Source organism: Aquarana catesbeiana, linkage group LG04 (assembly GCF_042186555.1).
Source record: "Aquarana catesbeiana isolate 2022-GZ linkage group LG04, ASM4218655v1, whole genome shotgun sequence".
Lineage (NCBI taxonomy): Eukaryota > Metazoa > Chordata > Amphibia > Anura > Ranidae > Aquarana > Aquarana catesbeiana.
In genome coordinates, this window is record NC_133327.1 from 633,892,501 (window position 1) to 633,916,523 (window position 24,023).

The 24,023-nt window shown below is 44.4% G+C and overlaps 1 protein-coding gene across 1 annotated transcript in view; it reads left to right on the forward strand.

Annotated features, from left to right (window-relative positions):
- The window catches only part of ESRRG (estrogen related receptor gamma), a 1,188,946-nt gene that overhangs the window by 679,450 nt on the left and 485,473 nt on the right, over positions 1–24,023 (forward strand). The window contains exon 5 of the mRNA XM_073628379.1: positions 1,239–1,323. The gene's annotated coding sequence lies outside the window, so the exon portion shown is untranslated. The remainder of the gene's footprint in view (positions 1–1,238; positions 1,324–24,023) is intronic.

A 24,023-nucleotide genomic window follows, 5' to 3' on the forward strand; every position in this document is an offset into this window, starting at 1 on the left:
AGATCGGGGACACCAGAAGAGGAGGATCTGGGCCACTCTGTGCAATACCACGGCACAGAGCAGGTAAGTTTTTTATTCAATTAAAAAAAAAATTTGACTTTAGTAACACTTTAATACAAATTCTGTTTCTGCAACTGGACTCTGTGTGTTTACGCACCATGCTGCACCTTCCCACATGCAATTAACACACTTCCTGTCCTAGGGTGACAACATTCACTTATCGTACTGTATAGAAGAGCAGCTTAGTCATCCTAAGACAGAAAGTGTTTTAGGAATACAAATACCTCAATGGTGATTCTGGTATACAGAATAAACTATTCAGTCTCAGGGAGTGTAAGAGGACATAGGACCACTCAATGGAATTGGAGGAGAAGCAGTTTAACCTCAAGCTGCGTAGGGGGTTTTTCACTGTCAGGACGATAAGGATGTGGAATTTTCTTCCACAATTGGTGGTGTCAGCAGGAAGTATTGATAGTTTTAAATTTTTTTGTATCTTATTGAGCACAGTGTACAGGGATGCAGAAAATGATTATGAACACACACACCTACACAGGTTGAACTGGATGGACTAGTGTCTTTATTCAACCTTACCAACTATGTGACTATAAAACACCTGCCCTTTCCTCTTCTCTGTAACATAACCTATGATGTGTTCTGTAATTCACAGAAATAGCTGGGAACATTGTAAGGGAATAGGGAACAGTTGAGTCCCCTCTCAGGGTTTTGTTGCTGTGTGGGCCCATTGCGTAGATCGATGCCTACTTCCTACTCAGAAGCACAACAGAAAGAGGAAATCTATCTAAAAAGGGGAAATATCCTCTTAGGCAGTTGTCACTGGAACAAGTACCATCTCTGGAATTATTTCCCACGATTACTGTACCAGTAACAATTCAAAATAGACAATGAAAGAAAGTGGGGGGTTCTAACCATTCCCCACTCCATCCTAAACTGAAAAACATTTTGGCTTTAGATGCTTTATATACAGTACACTTTAATAACCATAATGTCTGTATCAAGCATTTAGTAAGCTTCAGTAGACATTTAGCAAACTCTCGGAAACTGTTTGTCTGAGTTCTGCAGATACATGTTTTGTAAATGGTCACTGAGGTTTGTCATATGCCATTTGGATGGAATTCTTTAGAGATTAATGCACATTTAAAAATGAATCTTACCATTTGACATTATTTGTTGTTATGAACGCTTCTTGATAACTCATCTTTAATTGTCATTTCTTTCAGAACTGAATCTTCTCTTGGAATAGTCCGGCAGTGAGGACATGGTCATCTAGTGAGACATTTAGACATCTTGCTGTATTCAAGAAAGGTAGGATAACTGCTGAAAAGTTGACTTGTATGTAAAGGACACCCATGAATGAACCTTCTGTAAGAGTAAAGCTTAATATATAATTGAAAAACCATGATCTATGCAAAATGGTGACATTAGTTAGAAGACTGGGTATCTGAAGATCCACTAGAGACTTTAGAGTTGAACAGTAAGCACAATTTTAATGCACTTTTCCTCATCAGGCCCCATGCTTAAAGAAGAACTCCAGGATAGGCAACAAAAAATAAAAATAAAACATAAGTACAACCCCCTACACAAACCACTAAACAGTTAATAACGTTTTGAAAATCCTTACCATTTAGTAGAAAAGTCTAATTGAATTTTCATGGCCTTATCTCTGTAATTCAAAAGATAACAGCATCTGTTCTGCCAAGGATGAGGTGTAACAGCAGGGATTACATCATATCCTCTCCTCTCTCTCTGCAGTAAAAGGAAACTACAGTTCCCATCAACCACAGGGAATTGTAGTGAATGTGGGTGGGTATACTAGGCCTGTACATGTTGAATGTGTCCGAGAGTATCGGGCCACCCACCACTGCAAGTGGGGCTGAATTACATCCCTGCTTCCTGGAGAAAGAACTACAGAAGGGATGGGTCAAGAACAGTGGCTGGGGGAATAGGAGGCAGAGCAGCCACTGGTCTTACAATCAGGAAACCAAAGAGACTTACTGGTTTGATTGGAAAATAAATAGGCTATTTCAGAGTAACTACTGAGTGAACCAGAAGATGGATGACATATTCAGTGTAGGTATAAAATCAGCAATAAGAACATGCAAAGAAGTTTTTTTCACGGATTTCTGCTTTAACATTTTTCAGATAAGTTGCAGTTACCTGCAAAGCTTTCTTCCAAAGATCTTTGTTGTGCAGCTTGACCAGCACTGCACAACCTTTCTTGAAACTCTCTAGTTGACCAATTCATCCCCTTTCTGCGTGCAGCCTTTGAACCCCCTAGAGCTGCCTTTCTTAACGTTTTTACCACAGAGGAACCCTTGAATAGGGATGAGCTTCGTGTTCGAGTCGAACCCATGTTCGACTCGAACATCGGCTGTTCGATCGTTCGCCGAATTGCGAACGTTATGGGCCGTTCGCGCTAAATTCGTGTGGCGCGTCACGGCCCATAATTCACTGCGGCATCGCAGTGCATTGCTGGCTGATGATTGGCCAAGCATGCACTATGACCCGCATGCTTGGCCAATCACAGCGCTGTCAGTAGAGAGAGCTGTAATTGGCCAAAGCCAGGGTGGCTTTGGCCAATTACGGCTCAGGGCATTTAGTACACACCCCACACTATATAAGGCCGCCTGCACGGCGGCCCTGTGTAGTGTGTGTTCCGGTGTGCTGAGAGATAGAGAGAGAGAGAGACAGTGTCATTTGATTTGAGTTAGATAGATTAGGCAGAACAGTCAGTCAGTTAGCTGCACTTACAGTGTATTGTGTATATATATGCATCCCAGGTGTTGCATATATATATATACACTGTATTCAGTTTAGCTAGATCCGTTCCTGTTATCTTCTATCTAGACTATTTACATTTAATGCAGTGCGTCCTGCTCACAGTGTTCAGCTAGATCCGTTCCTGTTAAATTCCTACTGACCGGCAGGCTTGTCTGGTTACAGTATATAAAGCTACCTGAAGAAAATTACAGGTGTTCTATTTGATCCTATTAGTACCACGGTCAGGCAGCTAGACTATTTACATTTAGTACAGTGTGTCCTGCTCACAGTGTTCAGCTAGATCCGTTCCTGTTATCTTCCTACTGACAGGCAGGCTTGTCTGGTTACAGTATATAAAGCTACCTGAAGAAAATTACAGGTGTTCTATTTGATCCTATTAGTACCACGGTCAGGCAGCTAGACTATTTACATTTAGTACAGTGTGTCCTGCTCACAGTGTTCAGCTAGATCCGTTCCTGTTATCTTCCTACTGACAGGCAGGCTTGTCTGGTTACAGTATATAAAGCTACCTGAAGAAAATTACAGGTGTTCTATTTGATCCTATTAGTACCACGGTCAGGCAGCTAGACTATTTACATTTAGTACAGTGCGTCCTGCTCACAGTGTACAGCTAGATCCGTTCCTGTTATCTTCCTACTGACAGGCAGGCTTGTCTGGTTACAGTATATAAAGCTACCTGAAGAAAATTACAGGTGTTCTATTTGATCCTATTAGTACCACGGTCAGGCAGCTAGACTATTTACATTTAGTACAGTGTGTCCTGCTCACAGTGTTCAGCTAGATCCGTTCCTGTTATCTTCCTACTGACAGGCAGGCTTGTCTGGTTACAGTATATAAAGCTACCTGAAGAAAATTACAGGTGTTCTATTTGATCCTATTAGTACCACGGTCAGGCAGCTAGACTATTTACATTTAGTACAGTGTGTCCTGCTCACAGTGTTCAGCTAGATCCGTTCCTGTTATCTTCCTACTGACAGGCAGGCTTGTCTGGTTACAGTATATAAAGCTACCTGAAGAAAATTACAGGTGTTCTATTTGATCCTATTAGTACCACGGTCAGGCAGCTAGACTATTTACATTTAGTACAGTGCGTCCTGCTCACAGTGTACAGCTAGATCCGTTCCTGTTATCTTCCTACTGACAGGCAGGCTTGTCTGGTTACAGTATATAAAGCTACCTGAAGAAAATTACAGGTGTTCTATTTGATCCTATTAGTACCACGGTCAGGCAGCTAGACTATTTACATTTAGTACAGTGCGTCCTGCTCACAGTGTACAGCTAGATCCGTTCCTGTTATCTTCCTACTGACAGGCAGGCTTGTCTGGTTACAGTATATAAAGCTACCTGAAGAAAATTACAGGTGTTCTATTTGATCCTATTAGTACCACGGTCAGGCAGCTAGACTATTTACATTTAGTACAGTGCGTCCTGCTCACAGTGTTCAGCTAGATCCGTTCCTGTTATCTTCCTACTGACAGGCAGGCTTGTCTGGTTACAGTATATAAAGCTACTTGAAGAAAATTACAGGTGTTCTATCCCAGCTTAGTGCAGCTACAGGCCATTAGTATGTCTGGAAGGCCAAGAAGGAGAGGCAGACAGTCACAAGCCAATAAGAGAGGGCAAGCAGGCTCTGTGTCTAGTGCTGGTCGTGGAGACGGTGCATCCTCATCAGCACGTGGCCATGGGACACGCTTGGCCTTTTTTTCGGCAGCTGGCCATGTTGAGCCGCAACATGCGGAAGACTTGGTCGAGTGGATGACCAAGCCGTCCTCATCCTCCTCATCCTCTCTCACCCATGCCCAGGGTGCTTTGTCTGGCAAAGCAGCGGCCTCTTCCCTCAGCTCAATGTCATCAGTGACTCCTTCCCTAGCTCCACCATGTCCTCATGAGGATTCCCTCGAACTGTTTGACCACAGTGTTGGGTACATGCTCCAGGAGGATGCCCAGCGTTTGGAAGGCTCTGATGACGATACTGAGCTCGATGAAGGCAGTAACATGAGCGCGGACAGAGGGGGTGCCCAAGAAGGACAGCAATCTGGCAGTCATGCTCCCCCTGCTGCAGCATACTGCCAGGTTTGCTCCAGTGATGAGGAGGGAGGGGATGATGAGGTCACTGACTCAACGTGGGTGCCTGATAGGAGAGAGGAGGAGGAGGAGGAGGAGGAGGAGGAGGAGGAGGAGGAGGAGGAGGCGGCAGCACATCACCAACGAGGCAGGATGCCCTCCAGGGGCCAGCCTAAGGGCAGCACATTGACTGCATCACACCCCAAAGCTCCACATGTGCAGGGCGCTGCAGTCTCTGCGCGTTATTCAAAAAGTTCTTTGGTGTGGGCCTTTTTTGAGACGAGTGCATCAGATCGCACCGCTGCTATTTGCAACATATGTCTCAAGCGTATCTCGCGTGGCCAAAATATCTCCCGCTTGGGTACCACATGCTTGACCAGACATATGTTGACCTGCCATGCAGTTCGTTGGCAAGCGTATCTAAAAGACCCACACCAAAGAACAAAGAGGATCTCTCCTTGCTCCTCATCAGCTGAGATTTCCAACCCCACTAGACCTTCAGTCCTCTCTGAGACCTACAGTGAGAGGAATGAAGGTGTAGAATTAGGTGTGTCACAGCCAAGTACTTGTGGGCAATCTGCTTTTGGTACACCGACGTCAGATTGTACCAGGCAAATTTCCCTGCCCCAGCTGCTGCACCGCCGAAAGAAGTTTGCTCCCAGCCATCCACATGCCCAGCGGTTGAATGCTAGCTTGGCAAAATTGCTAGCACTTCAACTGCTGCCTTTTCAGTTGGTAGACTCTGCCCCCTTCCGTGAGTTTGTGGAATGTGCGGTTCCTCAGTGGCAGGTACCCAAACGCCACTTTTTCTCACGGAAGGCGATTCCGGCTCTCTACCGGCATGTGGAAGGCAATGTCCATGCCTCGCTGGACAGGGCGGTCAGCGGTAAGGTGCATATTACCGCTGACTCATGGTCCAGCAGGCATGGACAGGGACGTTACCTAAGTTTCACGGCGCATTGGGTGACTCTGCTGGCAGCTGGGAAGGATGCAGGACAAGGTGCAGTAGTGTTGGAGGTTGTTCCGCCACCACGCCTCCAAAATGCTGATTGTGACACACCTCTCTCCTCCACCCCCTCCTCTTCTTCTTCCTCCATGGCCTCTTCCTCGGAACCAGCGGTGCTCCGTAGGCGTTCAAGGGGCTACGCAAGTACGCAGGCCAAAAGATGCCATGCGGTGCTTGAGCTGGTGTGCTTGGGGGACAGGAGCCACACTGGGGCAGAGGTTCTGTCAGCTCTGCAGGGGCAGGTTCAGAGGTGGTTGACGCCACGCCAACTTAAGGCAGGAATGGTGGTTTGCGACAATGGCACCAACCTCCTCTCTGCCCTCCGACAGGGACAAATGACCCATGTGCCCTGTTTGGCTCACGTCCTTAACTTGGTGGTGCAGCGGTTCTTGGGCAGGTACCCGGGCTTACAGGATGTCCTGAGGCAGGCCAGGAAAGTCTGTGTGCATTTCCGCCGGTCATATAATGCCAGTGCTCGGCTGACGGACCTCCAAAAGGAGTTTAACCTGCCCAAGAACCGCCTAATCTGTGACATGCCCACCAGGTGGAACTCAACGTTGGCCATGCTGCAGCGGCTGCACACGCAGCAGAGGGCCATCAATGAGTACCTGTGCGACTATGGCACCAGGACAGGGTCAGGGGAGCTTGGTTTTTTTTCCCCACGCCAGTGGGCCATGATCAGGGATGCATGCACTGTCCTGTCACCATTCGAGGAGGCCACGAGGATGGTGAGCAGTGACAGTGCATGCATCAGTGACACTGTCCCCCTTGTCCACCTGTTGGAGCACACGCTGCGTGGAATAATGGACAGGGCACTTGAGGCAGAACAGAGGCAGGAAGAGGAGGACTTCCTTAGCTCTCAAGGCCCCCTTTATCCAGACAGTGTTCCTGCGTGCCCGCCGATCACACAGGAAGAGGACGAGGAGGAAGAGGAGGAGGAGGAAGATTGTGTCAGTATGGAGGTGGAGCCTGGCACTCAGCATCAGCAGCAGTCTTTAAGGGATCAGTCCCAAGAAACACATGGACTTGTACGTGGCTGGGAGGAGGTGGCTGCGGACCATGTCGTTCTTAGTGACCCAGAGGACTCCGGACCGAATGCCTCAGCAAACCTACGCTGCATGGCCTCCCTGATCCTGCAAAGCCTGCGTAAGGATCCTCGTATTCGTGGTATCAAGGAGAAGGACCAATACTGGCTGGCAACCCTCCTTGATCCACGTTACAAGGGTAAGGTTGCGGACCTTATCTTGCCATCGCAGAGGGAGCAGAGGATGAAACATCTTCGGGAGGCCTTGCAGAAAGGTCTGTGCAACGCGTTCCCAGAGACTGGGAGGTTACAAACTCCTGTTTCTGGACAACGTGTTGCTGAGGCTTCGGTCAGTCAAAGAAGGAGCGGTGGAGAAGGTGGCCGTCTGACCGATGCGTTCAGACAATTTTTTGGTCCGCAGCCCCAAGGTATGATCGGTTCCAGCAACCATCGCCAGCGTCTGTTTTACATGGTGCAGGAATACCTAGGGGCAAGATCAGACTTGGACACCTTTCCCACCGAAAATCCTCTGGGTTACTGGGTCTTGAGGATGGATCACTGGCCAGAGCTTGCACAGTATGCAATTGAGCTACTGGCCTGTCCTGCATCCAGCGTTCTTTCGGAACGCACATTCAGTGCTGCTGGAGGCGTGGTAACCGATCACAGGGTGCGTCTGTCCACCGACTCGGTCGATCGGCTGACCTTCATAAAAATGAATGAGTCTTGGATCACCACCAGCTACCAAGCACCTGATGCTGATGTAACCGAATAATTTTTTTTGAAATCTCAGATCCCTTCAAAGACTGCCTATGCTGATGCTGAGTGACTATCCCTGAGTAATTATCCTCTTCCTCCTCAATCATCACGCTGATAGCTTGTAAGAACATTTTTGGTTCTGGGCGCCACCACCAGTGCCTAAGGCACAATTTTTCAGCCCCTGTTTAACAGGGGCGTGTAATTACAATTTTTGATGCAATACTTTGCAGTAGGGCTCGTTCCTGCGTTCCAACTAGAGTGTCTGTGAGGGGTTGCAGTGTTGTGGCACCAGCACCAGTGCCTAAGGCCCAATTTTTCTGCCCCTGTCTAACAGGGGCGTGTAATTACAATTTTTGAAGCAATCATTTGCAGCAGGGCTCGTTCCTGCGTTCCAACTAGAGTGTCTGTGAGGGGTTGCAGTGTTGTGGCACCAGCACCAGTGCCTAAGGCCCAATTTTTCTGCCCCTGTCTAACAGGGGCGTGTAATTACAATTTTTGAAGCAATAATTTGCAGCAGGGCTCGTTCCTGCGTTCCAACTAGAGTGTCTGTGAGGGGTTGCAGTGTTGTGGCACCAGCACCAGTGCCTAAGGCCTAATTTTTCAGCTGCTGTTCAACAGGGGCATGTAATTACAATTCTTGATCTAATATTTCACAGCAGGGCCCTGTGAGGGCTTACAGTGTTGTGGCCACAGCAACACCTAAGGCCCAAATTTCTGCTGAGTATATAGGGCAGGACCCTACTTTCAAACATCTAACTTACAAACGACTCCTACTTGCAAACGGAAGGAGACAACAGGAAGTGAGATGAAATCTACCCCTAGGAAGGGAAATTCTCTCCTGTAAGAGTTAATATGGGAAAACAAGTTCTCCTTTCCACTGATGCTTTCCAATCCTTGTTCCACAAAAAACCCCAAATTTTCAAAAAACATTTTTCATTGGGACAAAAAAGTGAGGTGAAATCTTCTGAAGAGGAGGAAAGACAGCAAAACAAATGTCACAGGGGTGATAACCCTTCCCTATGTTTTCCAAAAAGCTTAGAAAAGATTTTTTGGCTGGAGCTAAACACGTTAAAAATGTTCAAAATTACAAACAGATTCTACTTAACAACAAACCTACAGTCCCTGTCTTGTTTGCACCGCCTGTATACTGCTGTTCAGAGTATATAGGGCCTGGTGGCCCCACACCTTTCCTTATTTTAATTTGGGTGCGGGGTTCCCCTTAATATCCATACAAGACCCAAAGGGACTGGTAATGGACTGGGGGGTACCCATGCCGTTTGTCTCACTGATTTTCATCCATATTGCCATGACCCGACATGACATTAAACCCGCAAGCAGTTTTAAATGAGATTTTTTCCTTTAAAAATGACATTTGGTGCAGGGACTGTTCTAAACATGGGAAACACGCGTCACTTTACAGGCATACTATAGACACCCCCCAGGTACGATATTTAAAGGAATATTTCACTTTTTTTTTTTTACTTTAAGCATCATTAAAATCACTGCTCCCGAAAAAACGGCCGTTTTTAAAAGTTTTTTTTGCATTGATACATGTCCCCTGGGGTAGGACCCGGGTCCCCAAACCCTTTTTAGGACAATACCATGCAAATTAGCCTTTAAAATGAGCACTTTTGATTTCGAACGTTCGAGTCCCATAGACGTCAATGGGGTTCTAACGTTCGTGCGAACTTTCGGTCCGTTCGCGGGTTCTGGTGCGAACCGAACCGGGGGGTGTTCGGCTCATCCCTACCCTTGAAATAACTTTCAGGTCTCAGGGAAACCCTGCTAAAAAATACTGTTTATACAACTCATGATACATTAATGTGATGGCCAGTGGGAAGAATGTTCCTTACACTTGTGGTCATTGGGAAAGATTACCACCTTACAGATAGCTATAAAGATCAATGGTGTCAATGAGAACTTATCTAAGAGGCAGAAATTGCTTGTTGCTCAAGGAACCCCTAGCAACCTCTGGAGGAACCCTAGGCTTCCATGGAACCCTGGTTGAGAAACCCTGCTCTAGACTTTCAATGACAGCCTGTCTGTAGCACGTCAACCTGCTAACAGCCCTTCTGTAGAAGTCTACGGAGTGGAGCCCCAGATGTACATATGTGGGAAGCATATTTTGAAAGTGTTCAGCACAGTTGGGGTCCCTATAGAGGCAGCGCACCTATTATTTAAAATTCAACTCCAGTTAAAACTTAACTAAAGAATAGTTAAGAATAAGTCTCTGTCGGGTGTTCTATGTCATTTGTCCCCCATTGAAGAGATTTTTCCCCTTCTCCAAAATAGACTATACTTACCTGCAACACATCTCTTTGGAGCTCTTCGCCATTTGGCATTCCCAGCACTGTACAGCCATACTTGAAGGTCTTCCTGGTTTGGCACTGCCCATCCTACCTACATGTCTTCACACAATAATAGACTAAGGAAAGACTGTATGGCAGGAAGTGATAGGAAATCTCTACAAAAGAGACACAAACAAACATATAAACACAGCGTATCCCACAAGTGAATGTTTACCTCCCCCCCAAAAAAGAAAAGAAAATTAAAGCAGAGTTCCAGCTGTTTTTTTTTTTAAACAACCCCACGAGGCTTACACCTAATCCTATACAAAACGGTATTAGTAGTTAAAGTGGTTGTAAAGCCTTAATGTTTTTTACCTTAATGCATTCTTTGCATTAAAGTGAAAAACCTTCTGTGCTGCAGCTGCCCCCCAGAGCCCCCCTTTTACTTACCTGAGTCAGATCCAGCGATGTGTACAAGCGCAGCGGTTCCAGTCACTGTCGCTCTCCTCATTGAACAGATTGATAACAGCGAGAGTCAATCAAAAGCTGTGACAAGGGATTGGGGGGCTGGGCCGAATCCCACTGTCTGTGTCAATGGCCACAGCAGCTGGACTCAGGAGTGAGCCCACATGGGTGCCCCCATTGAAAGCGGCTTTCTGTGGGGGCACTCGATGGAGAGGACGGGCTTGAAAAGCTGACGGGGGACCCCAGAAGAAGAAGATCAGGGCTGATCTGTGCAAAACCATTGCACAGAGCAGGTAAGTATAGGCATGCTTATTTTTATTTTTGTAATGTAGGTTCTCTAAATGATTTTTTTTTGTTTTTTAAACTCACTTTGCTGGCCCCTCCAAGTGTGCTCCCATCTTCAGTGTTGGCATCTGAAGCACACTGGTATCTCCTTCTGGGATACGGCGCTGCTGGATACCCAGCATGCACCTCCCGATCTCGCACATGCGCATAAACTACAAAGCGCAGTGTACTCATTGTGCATTGACTCCTGGGATTGATGCCACTCATATTCCAGGAGCCAATGGGCATGCGGACATGACGTACCTTGCTGCGGTGAGGTACAGCAGAAGCGGAGTATTTACAATACATAAAAGGTATTTTCACTGCAGGAAAAATAAGTAGATAATAGGAAGTGATCACGAACGTGGGGGAAAACACAGCACTCGCACGGGTGTATGCTGTAGCACGCCCATTTGAACAAGTCCTTAGGACAGGTTGCTCAAAGCAAGGGGGTCACTTTAATCGTTCTCCATTCTGTAAAAAAATAAAAGAAGTTTTGGCTTTAGATTTGGTCAGAAGACAATGAACCTATCAGAATGTTTTTCTTTTTAATTGTGGAAAAAAAGAGGAGCACCGGCAACAAAGCCACACACACACAGAGCAGACCAATTGTATGTAGATGGTGTCCTTTCCCCGGGTCCAGCCTGAGATAAATAGTAGCAAAACAGACTAAAGCTAAATAAAACTTTTGTAGTTCAAACAAAAAAATTTTTTTAAAAAACAGTATAATTCAACGATGCTTATTTTCTGAGTATTGTACTTATTAATTCTGGACTAATAATTCTGAATATAAATTCAGCTGTGTTTTCCTAAGAACTGCCCTGGGAATAGAATCCATATTTTTGTGTGCTGCTGTGTTCTTTTTTTTTTTTCTTACGCACTGATTTTGCTAAATATGCCTGCTAAATGAGATCCTTCTAAAATGCACCCCCGAGGCCTGAGCATTTTATTCAAGTTTTACAAAGGATATTTCTACAGCGCTTTCATGATCTAATTTGCACATTTGTATGTTGAAATCCCCTGATGTGGCACCAATACGGTATCTCGCCGTCAGAATCTTACTGCGCTTTCCCTGTGCCCTGACAGTCCCCTTATCTACTACTTAGCAAGGTGCGGAAAATTATTCTTCCAAAAACTCTTTAGAGGTAGCTATCCTTCCACTGTTGATAAACCAAGGAAGACTTAACCCATTTGGGGATAAACTGCCACTGTATGAAGGTATAAACCTGAAAACAATACAAAGAAAAGAAAAAGGAACAAATTGAAGATGGCGCATTGAAAATGTATTTCATTGAGCTTAATCCTGAACTGTAGGCAAACAGCTAAATACACACATGGGGGTTGATGTACTAAAACTGGAGAGTGCAGAATCTGGTGCAGCTCTGCATAGAAAACAATTTTGTTAAAGCTTAATTGAAGACGTTGAAGTTAGAAGCTAATGATTGGCTACTATGCACAGCTGCACCAGATTTTGCACTCTCCAGATTTAGTAAATTGACCCTGTGGCATACATACACTATGGGGTTGATTTACTAAAGGCAAATAGACAGTGCACTTTGCAAGGTGCAGTTGCTCCAGAGCTTAGTAAATGAGGTAAAGCTTCACTTAGCAAAGAGTACCCAACAACGTGCAAGGAAAATTAAAAAACAGCATTTTTGCTTGCACATGATTGGATGATGGAAGTCAACAGAGCTTCTGCTCATTTACTAAGCTCTGGAGCAACTGCACTTTGCAAAGTGCCCAGTCTAGTTGCCTTTACTAAATCAACCCCAATATTACAAAAAGTATTGGGAGACCTGCCTTTACACGCACGTGAACTTTCATGGCATCCCAGTCTTGGTTTGTAGGGTTCAAAATTGAGTTGGCCCACCCTTTGCAGCTATAAACAAATCTTTTGGCAGGTAAAACAGGTCCTATACACACTATGTTGCCAAAAGTATTGGGACACCTGCCTTTACACACACATGAACTTTAATGGCATACCAGTCTTAGTCCGTAGGGTTCAATATTGAGTTGGCCCACCCTTTGCAGCTATAACAGCTTCAACTCTTCTGGGAAGGCTGTCCACAAGGTTTAGGAGTGTGTCTATGGGAATGTTTGACCATTCTTCCAGAAGTGTATTTGTGAGGTCAGGCACTGATGTTGGAGAGCAGGCCTGGCTTGCAGGCTAAACTCTAATTCATCCCAAAGGTGTTCTATCAGGTTGAGGTCAGTCAAGTTCCTCCACCCCAAACTCGCTCATCCATGTCTTTATGGACCTTGCTTTGTGCACTGGTGCGTAGTCATGTTAGAACAGGAAGGGGCCATCCCCAAACTGTTCCCACAAAGTTGGGAGCATGAAATTGTCCAAAATGTCTTCATATGCTGAGAGTTCTCTATCACTGGAATTAAGGGGCCAAGCCCAACCCCTGAAAAACAACCCCACACCATAATCCCTCCTCCACCAAATGATTTGGACCAGTGCACAAAGCAAGGTCCATAAAGACATGGATGAGCGAATTTGGGGTGGAGGAACTTGACTGGCCTGCACAGAGTCCTGACCTCAACACCTTTGGTATGAATTAGAGCGGAGACTGCGAGCCAGGTCTTCTCGTACAACATCAGTGCCTGACCTCACAAATGCACTTCTAGAAGAATGGTCAAACATTCCCATAGACACACTCCTAAACCTTGTGGACAGCCTTCTCAGAAGAGTTGAAGCTGTTATAGCTGCAAAGGGTGGGCCAACTCAATATTAAACCCTACAGACTAAGACTGGGATGCCATTCATGTTCATGTGTCTGTGAAGGCAGGCGTCCCAATACGTTTGGCAATATAATGTATATAGGAGCTGTTTTACCTGCCAAAAGATTTGTTTTTCTGCCCCTCGAGTCCTGAGATTTACAAAACTCTGTCGCACTGCACAGCCCTATCTGGAAGGACAGGAGACCTGATTTTTCTCTGCTGCAATTAAGTGACACTTACAGGTTTTGCCCCTCCCCTAGCCTGTACCTGGACTGAAAAAGGAAGCAGCACACTGATAATCTCATCTCAATGACACGTTGCTGTCTCCTGCTGCCAGCACGTCCCTTGTTAGCACATAAGCACTGCAGCACAATTGATTGGCTGCTTTTGATGCATCTCTCTCTCCCAATCTGAGCTCTTCTGTACAGGGATTGTAATAGGCTGACACCAAATCGAATGCAGGTACTTACAGTTCTTGCATTTATTAAAAATACATTTTATAATGTGCAAATGAATGCAGAGCTGTATTCATGTGTATCTCATAGCTGTCTGGAGTTCAGCGTTAATGGTTTGAGGACATCTGATATGGGTGTCTAAGAAATGCTTGGTAGCAGAGCTTGTGTGAACAGATACGTGGTGCATCTGAGCTGCTCCTGACCTTGTTTGACCTCATTTTCAGCTCTTTGGGCATTTCATTTTCTTTTTGAAGTAATGTGCTCAAAAAAAGGACAAAACCTGTTCAGGCACTCTCCCGCCACCCTATATAGTAAAAAAAAACGTATTTAGAAGGATCAGAGCATTACAAGTTTTACTAAAGCCGTGTACATACGATCGGATTTTCTGACGGGAATTGTGTGATGACAGACTGGAAAATCTGACCGTGTGTACGCTCCATCGGACAATTGTTGTCGGATTTTCCACCGACAATTGTTGGATGGCAGGCTTTAAAATTTTCCGCTGACAAATGTCTCTTGTCGGATTTTCCGATCGTGTGTACACAAGTCCGTCGGACAAAAGTCCAAAGTACAAACACGCATGCTCGGAAGCAGAAGCGGTCAGTCTTGTAAAGTAGAGTTCGTAATGGAGAATTAACATTCGTGACGCGGCAAATTATGAAATCTCTAAATGCAGCGCACAATTCTCTTCTTCTCTAATGGGATAATAATGAAGCTGCTTTGCTGGTGATACTGATGGAATTATTGCAAACAAATTTTCAAAGGCTTTTTTTTTCTAGTGATATCAAGAACAATATTATTATGCTTGTTATTTTTTTTATTTGGGCAAGTTACCACAACACCATTATCCCGTAGATTTTAGGATCAAAGATACAACTATGTTGGTGTCCCTTGTTAATTTTACATTGTATTTTTTAAAATGTAACTGCCTACTCCCAAACTGTCATTTGAAGTAAAACAAATAGCACACACAGTATTATTCTCCACAATTTTTTTATTGTGCATTAAAAAAAGAAAACAAATAAAATTAGACATGCTATCTGCCAATAGAACTTACCCAAAAAGTGCATTCTATGCATCCAAAGATATAGAAAATATACGAAATCAAATCATTATTCAACCAAAAAATAAAATAAAAGCCTCATGCATGTGTCCTGCTTCTTAATATAGGGGGTCAACAATGCTAAGAGTTGGTGAAAGCAGGGGTCCATCATCCGGAGATAATTCCGAAAGCATCTGGATTATTCTCCTGGAGCTCCCGCAGCAAAGGCATATGACATAATTGGTCACGATTAATAAAGCAACCAATTTTTGGTCCAAGAAATCCTCCTCCTCCTGTTCCTGGACTGGACTTGGGTCAAAGCAATAACTCCAAGGCCAATAATAAATAACACGTTATCTCCTCCGATTCCGCAACATGGCTGGTTGACGAACTGAAAAGCACGAAATGAAAAGCGCAAAATAAAAAGCGCAAAATGAAAAGCACGAATCAACACTCACCAAACTTCTACTAGCACGAAATTAGCAGAAGAAGCCCAAAGGGTGGCGCTAAAGATCTGAAAACCACGTAGTACGTCACTACATTCGTATTTGTGTCTCCTCCGATTCCGCAACATGGCTGGTTGATGAACTAAATGAAAAGCGCAAAATGAAAAGCGCGAATCAACACTCACCAAACTTCTACTAACACGAAATTAGCAGAAGGAGCCCAAAGGGTGGCGCCTGACAATTGAACTTCCTCTTTTTCGGCTCATAGTATGTCTAGTGCATCACTACGTTCGTGTTTGTTGGCCGACAATTGTGTACCGTTTGTATGCAAGACAAAATCCAGGCACACGGCTTCGGACAAAAGTCAGAGGTTTTGTCTGCGGAAAATCCGATCGTGTGTAAGAGGCTTAAGGCCAGTAAAATTATTTAGATTGATAATAGGTCAGATGATGTATCCAACGCATTTCAGGGGCTCACGACTCTGACACTGCTGTTTTTTTGTTTTATGACCATCATATTGCTTATACTTTTTGCTGACCTCCATACTCTAATAATTGGCAGCACTCAATCCGTAATGAAGGGGGAGTTGTGAGCCCTCAAAATGCATTGGCTCTATTGTTTGACATGTAGTCGAGATAAATAATCTTTTATTGGACCCGGTAGAACCTGTGGTGATCTCTGCCTTCTATGCTATACTGTTTTTACCACTCCAGGGATGCTCAGGGAAGCCCTTGTTGACAGAGAGCTGCTTTTTAGAACTAAGGGGTTGATTTACTAAAGAAAAATAGACTGTGGACTTTTGCAAGTGCAGTTGCTCCAGAGCTTAGTAAATGAGGAGCTCTGCTGACTTCCATCATCCAATCATGTGCGGGAAAAAATACTGTTTTCTTTATTTTCCTTGCATTTGATTTGGTGCTCCTCCTAAAGTGAAACTTCACCTCATTTACTAAGTTCTGGAGCAACTGCTCTGGCAAAAGTGCAACCCCTCTGTGCCAAACTAACCTTTACCTACCAGCAGTGGCGTAGCGTGGGGGGTGCAGGGGGTGCCGTGGCCCCGGGCGCGATATTTAGGGGGGCGCCAGTATGTGTCAGTCACTGGCTGCCTCCTCCTAATTTCTAATTTTGTGTCCCCGGGCTCCGGCCGCCATGTTAAGTGTCCGGCGCCCTGTGATTGAGTGTATGGGGGTCATGTGAGGCGCCCCGCCTCCGCACATGACCCCCATACACCCAATCACAGGGCGCTGGATACTGAACATGGCAGCAAGCAGAGCGCAGGGGAGAGAAGAAAGTGAGCCGCCACTGTGTTCTCCTCCTCATCCGGATCGATGCAGCCAGGATAAGAAGGTAAGTGAGAGTCTTGTTACTGGGAGGGGGAGGGAGGGGGGCGAGAGAGAGAGACTGTAGGCAGGACAATGTAGTGTAGTATAGTATGGAGGTCAGTGTAGTGTCACTATGGGGGGCAGTGTAGTGGACAGTATAGTGTAGTATAGTGGTCAGTATAGTGGTTAGTGTAGTATAGTATAGTGGTTAGCATAGTGGTCAGTATAGTGTAGTTTAGTATGGAGGTCAGTGTAGTGTAGTGGACAGTGTAGTATGGTGGTCAGTGTAGTATGGTGGTCAGTATAGTGTAGTATAGTGGACAGTGTAGTATGGTGGTCAGTATAGTGTAGTATAGTGGACAGTATAGTGTAGTGGACAGTGTAGTATGGTGGTCAGTGTAGTATGGTGGTCAGTGTAGTATGGTGGTCAGTGTAGTATAGTGGACAGTGTAGTATGGTGGTCAGTGTAGTGTAGTATAGTGGTTAGTGTAGTGGTTAGTGTAGTGGTCAGTGTAGTATGGTGGTCAGTATAGTGTAGTATAGTGGACAGTGTAGTATGGTGGTCAGTATAGTGGACAGTGTAGTGGTTAGTGTAGTGGACAGTGTAGTATGGTGGTCAGTGTAGTATAGTGGTCAGTGTAGTATAGTGGTCAGTGTAGTATAGTGGACAGTGTAGTATGGTGGTCAGTGTAGTATAGTGGTCAGTGTAGTGGTTAGTGTAGTGGACAGTGTAGTATAGTGGACAGTGTAGTATGGTGGTCAGTGTAGTATGGTGGACAGTGTAGTATGGTGGACAGTGTAGTATGGTGGACAGTATAGTGTAGTATAGTGGACAGTATAGTGTAGTGGACAGTATAGTGTAGTGGACAGTGTAGTATGGTGGTCAGTGTAGTATGGTGGTCAGTGTAGTATAGTGGACAGTGTAGTATGGTGGTCAGTGTAGTGTAGTATAGTGGTTAGTGTAGTGGTTAGTGTAGTGGTCAGTGTAGTATGGTGGTCAGTATAGTGTAGTATAGTGTATAGTGTAGTATAGTGGACAGTGTAGTGGTTAGTGTAGTGGACAGTGTAGTATGGTGGTCAGTGTAGTATAGTGGTCAGTGTAGTGTAGTATGGTGGTCAGTGTAGTATGGTGGTCAGTGTAGTATAGTGGACAGTGTAGTATGGTGGTCAGTGTAGTATGGTGGTCAGTGTAGTATAGTGGACAGTGTAGTATGGTGGTCAGTGTAGTGGTTAGTGTAGTGGACAGTGTAGTATAGTGGTCAGTGTAGTGGTTAGTGTAGTGGACAGTGTAGTATAGTGGACAGTGTAGTATGGTGGTCATTGTAGTATAGTGGACAGTGTAGTATGGTGGACAGTGTAGTATGGTGGTCAGTGTAGTATGGTGGTCAGTGTAGTATGGTGGTCAGTGTAGTATGGTGGACAGTATAGTATGGTGGTCAGTGTAGTATGGTGGTCAGTGTAGTATGGTGGACAGTGTAGTATGGTGGTCAGTATAGTGTAGTATAGTGGACAGTGTAGTATAGTGGTCAGTGTAGTATGGTGGTCAGTGTAGTATGGTGGTCAGTGTAGTGTAGTGGTCAGTGTAGTGTAGTGGTCAGTGTAGTATGGTGGACAGTGGAGTATGGAGGACAGTGTAGTATAGTGGTCAGTGTAGTATGGTGGTCAGTATAGTGTAGTATGGTGGACAGTGTAGTATGGTGGTCAGTGTAGTATAGTGGTCAGTGTAGTATGGTGGTCAGTATAGTGTAGTATAGTGGTCAGTGTAGTATGGTGGTCAGTGTAGTATGGTGGTCAGTGTAGTATAGTGGTCAGTGTAGTATGGTGGTCAGTGTAGTATGGTGGTCAGTGTAGTATAGTGGTCAGTGTAGTATGGTGGTCAGTATAATGTAGTATAGTGGACAGTGTAGTATAGTGGTCAGTATAGTGGACAGTGTAGTATGGTGGTCAGTATAGTGTAGTATAGTGGACAGTGTAGTATGGTGGTCAGTATAGTGTAGTATAGTGGACAGTGTAGTATAGTGGTCAGTGTAGTATGGTGGTCAGTATAGTGGACAGTGTAGTATGGTGGTCAGTATAGTGTAGTATAGTGGACAGTGTAGTATAGTGGTCAGTGTAGTATGGTGGTCAGTATAGTGGACAGTGTAGTATGGTGGTCAGTATAGTGTAGTATAGTGGACAGTGTAGTATGGTGGTCAGTATAGTGTAGTATAGTGGACAATGTAGTATGGTGGTCAAGTGTAGTGTAGTATAGTGGACAGTGTAGTGTAGTATAGTGGTCAGTATAGTATGGTGGTCAGTGTAGTATAGTGGTCAGTGTAGTATGGTGGTCAGTGTAGTATGGTGGTCAGTGTAGTATAGTGGTCAGTGTAGTATGGTGGTCAGTATAATGTAGTATAGTGGACAGTGTAGTATAGTGGTCAGTGTGGTATGGTGGTTAGTATAGTGGACAGTGTAGTATGGTGGTCAAGTGTAGTGTAGTATAGTGGACAGTGTAGTATGGTGGTCAGTATAGTGGTCAGTATAGTATAGTGGTCAGTATAGTATAGTGGTCAGTGTAGTGGACAATGTAGTGTAGTGGACAGTGTAGTTCTCAGTGTAGTGGTCAGTATAGGAATCAGGTAGGTCAGTACTATTGTATTTGAAGAGACTCAGGGATAGCTAAAAAGTCCGCAGGTTGGGGGGGTGGGGGGCGCAAATTACTTGCCTTGCCCCGGGTGCTGACAACCCACGCTACGCCACTGCCTACCAGTGGATTCAGAGCTTCACCATCACACCTCTTGACCCTACATAGTAACAAGCGTATTTGCTGGCTCAGGTTTACAGCTTCCTATACAACCTTCCAGCTCATTGGACAGAGACCATACAGCTGAACTATTTTGCAGTGAGCAGGTGGAAGAGATGACACAGGAAGCTTTGAAGGAAAAAAGGTGTCACCAACCTGGTTATACATACCTCCCAACTTTTTGAGATGGGAATGAGGGACACCTATCAGCAAAAGTATGCAGGCATAAGATACACACCCCTGGCCACGCCCCCTTAAAGGAGAATTGTACAAAAAAAAAAGATTGATCAAACCCACAAGTGCTTTTTTACCACTACTATTCCTTTATATTGGCTTGTGGAATTTACAAATGCAGCAATTTAAAATTCAGGTGAAACGTTTAGCACTGGGAAACATTTTTTGATAGAAAAAAAAGTGCATTTTATATACATCTATATAGATCAGACCAAAATGAGGGGCAAATGATGAGGAATGAGGGACAGAGGGACATTGCTCCAAATCAGGGACAGTCCCTCGAAATCAGAGACAGTTGGGAGCTATGGTTATGCAGTGTTGTAGAAGTGTGTGTGTGAATCACAACACGTACTGATGGATTTTACTTCCTCTTTTGTTCCCTGCAAACCCTGCAAAGTAAAAGCATAATGGGCTAATATACATCACATACTAGCCCATTATATGCCACTTACCTGCAAACGAAGCCCGCGCTGTCCCCGCTGGTGGCCGTATCCATCTTCACCCCACTTCCTTCCGGGATCGCAGACTCTGTCTATGTGACTGGCCGGAGCCGCGTGATGTCACTTGCGCGCATGCCCGCCGAAGCTGCCAGTCACGGCACTCGCTCGGGAAGAAACAGCACGGAGGGCCGTCATCATCGGCGCACTGCAAGGTAAATACCTCCTAAACAGCACACGTTTAGGAGATATTTACAGTACACATAGGTAAGCCTTATTCTAGGCTTACTCATAGGTACAAGTTCTAAAAAGGGGTATACAACCACCCCCCCCCTTTAAAATAATCACATTTTGTTGCTTTGCCGACTGAATGAAGACAGACACAGTTTTTGTTTTATGCAGCTGTATATACTCAGTGCAACTTCTAACATCCAAGTGAAAGATATGACACCAACATGCCAGAGAAAAAAATAAAAACATTCAAATACAGAATCACTGAGTTGGAAAAAGGATAATCCCCCTTGTATCAGTATTTTGTTGGACCATCTTTTGCGCTAACCTCTTGCCGACCAGCCATAGTACATATACTGTGGCAGGTCGGCTCTATTGCGCAAAACAACGTACCTGTACGTCATTTTGTCCATTAGACAGCGGGGGCGGGGGCGCGTACGCTGATTGTAAACAAGGCAGATCACTGTTCTGACAGGGGAGAACATGGATCTTGAAACTGTCAGTTTTTTTTTTGTTTCTAGCGCAAAAAATAAAAATTGCAGATCAAATACCACCAAAAGAAATCTCTATTTGTGGGAAAAAAAGGACATGGATTTTACCAAAAAATGGCCTGGTCATTAAGGGGGTAAAACCTTCCATTAGGGGGGTAAAACCTTCCATGGCTGAAGTGGTTAATTACAGCCTTTACTCTATTAGGATATGCCTCTACGAACTTTACACATCTAGACTTTGCAATATTTGCCCACTCCTTGCAGAACTGCTCAAGTTCAGTTATATTTGATAGTAACCGTTTGTGGGCTGCAGTCTTCAAGTCATTCCACAGATTTTCAATGGGGTTTAGGTCTGGGCTCTGACTAGGCCATGCAAGGACAATCACCTTTTTCTCCTTCAACCACTGTGTGCTCATTTTTTTTGTGTGCTTTGGGTCATTGTCATGTTGGAAGGTAAACCTTCTTCCCATTGACAGCTTTCTGGTAGAGGGCAGAAGATTTTCCTCAAAAACTTGATGATATTTATCCTCATCCATTTTTCCTTCTATCCTGACAGGTGCTCCAGTCCCTGCTGCAGAACCCCCCCCCCCCCATAAAAGGCTATTACCACCTCCATGCTTTACTCTAGGAATGGTGTTATTTAGATGGTATTGGATTTCCGCCAGGAATATCATTTGGTGTTGAGGCCAAATAATTACATTTTAGTCTCATCTGACCACCTTAAACGCACCTTGAAGATTCTGGGGCCTTATGGAAAAAAAGGTGTTATGGTCAGATGAGACTTAAATGTAATTATTTGGCCTCAGCACTAAATGATATGTCTGGTGGAAATCCAACACAGCTCACCATCCTAAAAAAAGACATTCCTACAGTAAAGCATGGAGGTGGTAATATCCTGTTATGGGGGTGTTTCTTTGCAGCATGGACTGGAGCACTTGTCAGGATAGAAGGAAAAATGGATGGGGCAAAATTCCATCAAATTCTTGAGGAAAATATGTTGCCCTCTGCCAGAAAGTTGTCAATGGGAAGAAGGTTTACCTTCCGGCATGACAATGACCCAAAGCACACAGCAAAAATGAGCACACAGTGGTTGAAGGAGAAAAAGGTGAATGTCCTTGCATAGCCTAGTCAAAGCCCAGACCTAAACCCCGTTGAAAATCTGTGGAATGACTTGACTGCAGTCCACAAACGGTCACCATCAATTTGAACTAAACTTTGCAAATATTGCAAAGTCTAGATGTGCAAAATTAGTAGAGACATATCCCAACAGACTAAAGGCTGTAATTAAAGCAAAAGTTGGTTCGACAAAATACAAACATAAGGGGGTGACCTTTTTCCAGTGATTCTGTTTTTGAATTTTTGAATTTTTTATTCTGACATATTGGTGTTATATCTTTCACTTGGGTTTTTATAAGTTGCACTAGTAAATACAACTGGATAAAACAAAAACTGCATCTGTCTTCATTTCAGGCTGCAAAGCAACAAAATGTGATTATTTTAAAGGGGGGAGGGGGATTATTATTAGTAGAAAGTGTATTTGGAATAAAAGATAGTTTTATGTCCTTATTTTGGGTTATTATTGAAAGTTTGATGTTGAATACTGCATTCTCTTTTATTGCTTCACTTACAATATAAGTTTATGTAACCGAGTAATGTGAGTCCGGGCCACGGGGGACAAACATGGGACAAGATCTGAAATGAGAGATTTAGCCAATCATGCGTGATAGTTCCACAGAGATCGGCAATAATACTATCAACATGCTAATTGTCTGTCTGCAGAAAACAGCTTATTCACCGCTGATATTAATTATTTCTTAAATTAGCTAGATCCGGGCACTTTGAGTGCTAAGGCACAAATGTGCACATATTTCTACAAACATATCAACCATTTATAAAGTGTATGTGGCGGTCTGGAGCATGGGACAAGGGACCAAAGAATAGTTTTCAGAGGATATCTACAAGAATAAAGTATATCTAAACCCAAAAAGAAAAATGTAATATATTGCACCTTACTGGTTCTTAGATGTAGTGGCTGCATTCGTTTTTATTCTTTAGGCTAAGAATATTTTCAGCAAGTACAGAAAAATATTTTTTGACCAGAAAAGCAGTGTCCTTGTCACTTCCTGCAAGATGAACAGAAAGGACAAATAATGACATCTTCCTTGTGTAAACTAATAACCCCCCCCCATGTAATGGAGATGGAGTGAAACATATGTTTGAAGTCCAGCCTGGGTGACAACCATGGTTTCCTCCTTAAAAATATAAATGGGGGTGACTTTTGCACATCTGAAGTTATAATCTTTATTAATGAAATGTTATATTGTGAAGGTTTTCTGTTTACTTGGGGGCATCAAAAAGTGATCTTTTTTTTTTATATATAGAATAAAAAAAGATGTTCTAAGATTGATTTTGTGTACTTTGCATGTTCTGCAAATTAAACCATAGAGAAGGAACAAAGAGCTGTTAAAGTGGTTGTAAACCCTGTTACACCATTTTTACCTACAGGTAAGTCTATAACAAGGCTTACCTGTAGGTACTTTGAATATCTCCTTAACTTGTATATTCAGTATATGCAGCGCTGCCGACGTCATCGGCGCATGCGCACTGAAGAAACGGGCCGCTGTTGCCGTTTCTTCAGTAGCTGTGCCGTGGGAGTGACGTCATCGCGGCTCCAGCGCTGTGATTGGCCGGAGCTGCGATGACGTCACTCCCACGGCACAGCTACTGAAGAAACGGCACCAGTGGCCCGTTTCTTCAGTGCGCATGCGCCGATGACGTCGGCAGCAGCGCATATACTGAATATACAAGTTAAGGAGATATTCAAGGTACCTACAGGTAAGCCTTGTTATAGACTTATACGGAAGAAACTCCAGTGGAGGATGTCCGCGCTGAACTCGGACTGCCAACGCCGATCCAGGGCATCGTTCTAAGGTAAGTATTTCATAATGAGCTAGTATGCGATGCATACTAGCTCATTATGCCTCTGTCTTGCAGAGTTTTTTTCTTTTTTCTGAGGTGAACCTATTTAATAATGCTGAACACCACACAGATGAAAACATACAGTATTCCTGGCTCTAGAAAATTCCTTTAAAGTTATGTCCGTTGGTACTTTACACCAGCTAGGATCGTGAAATGT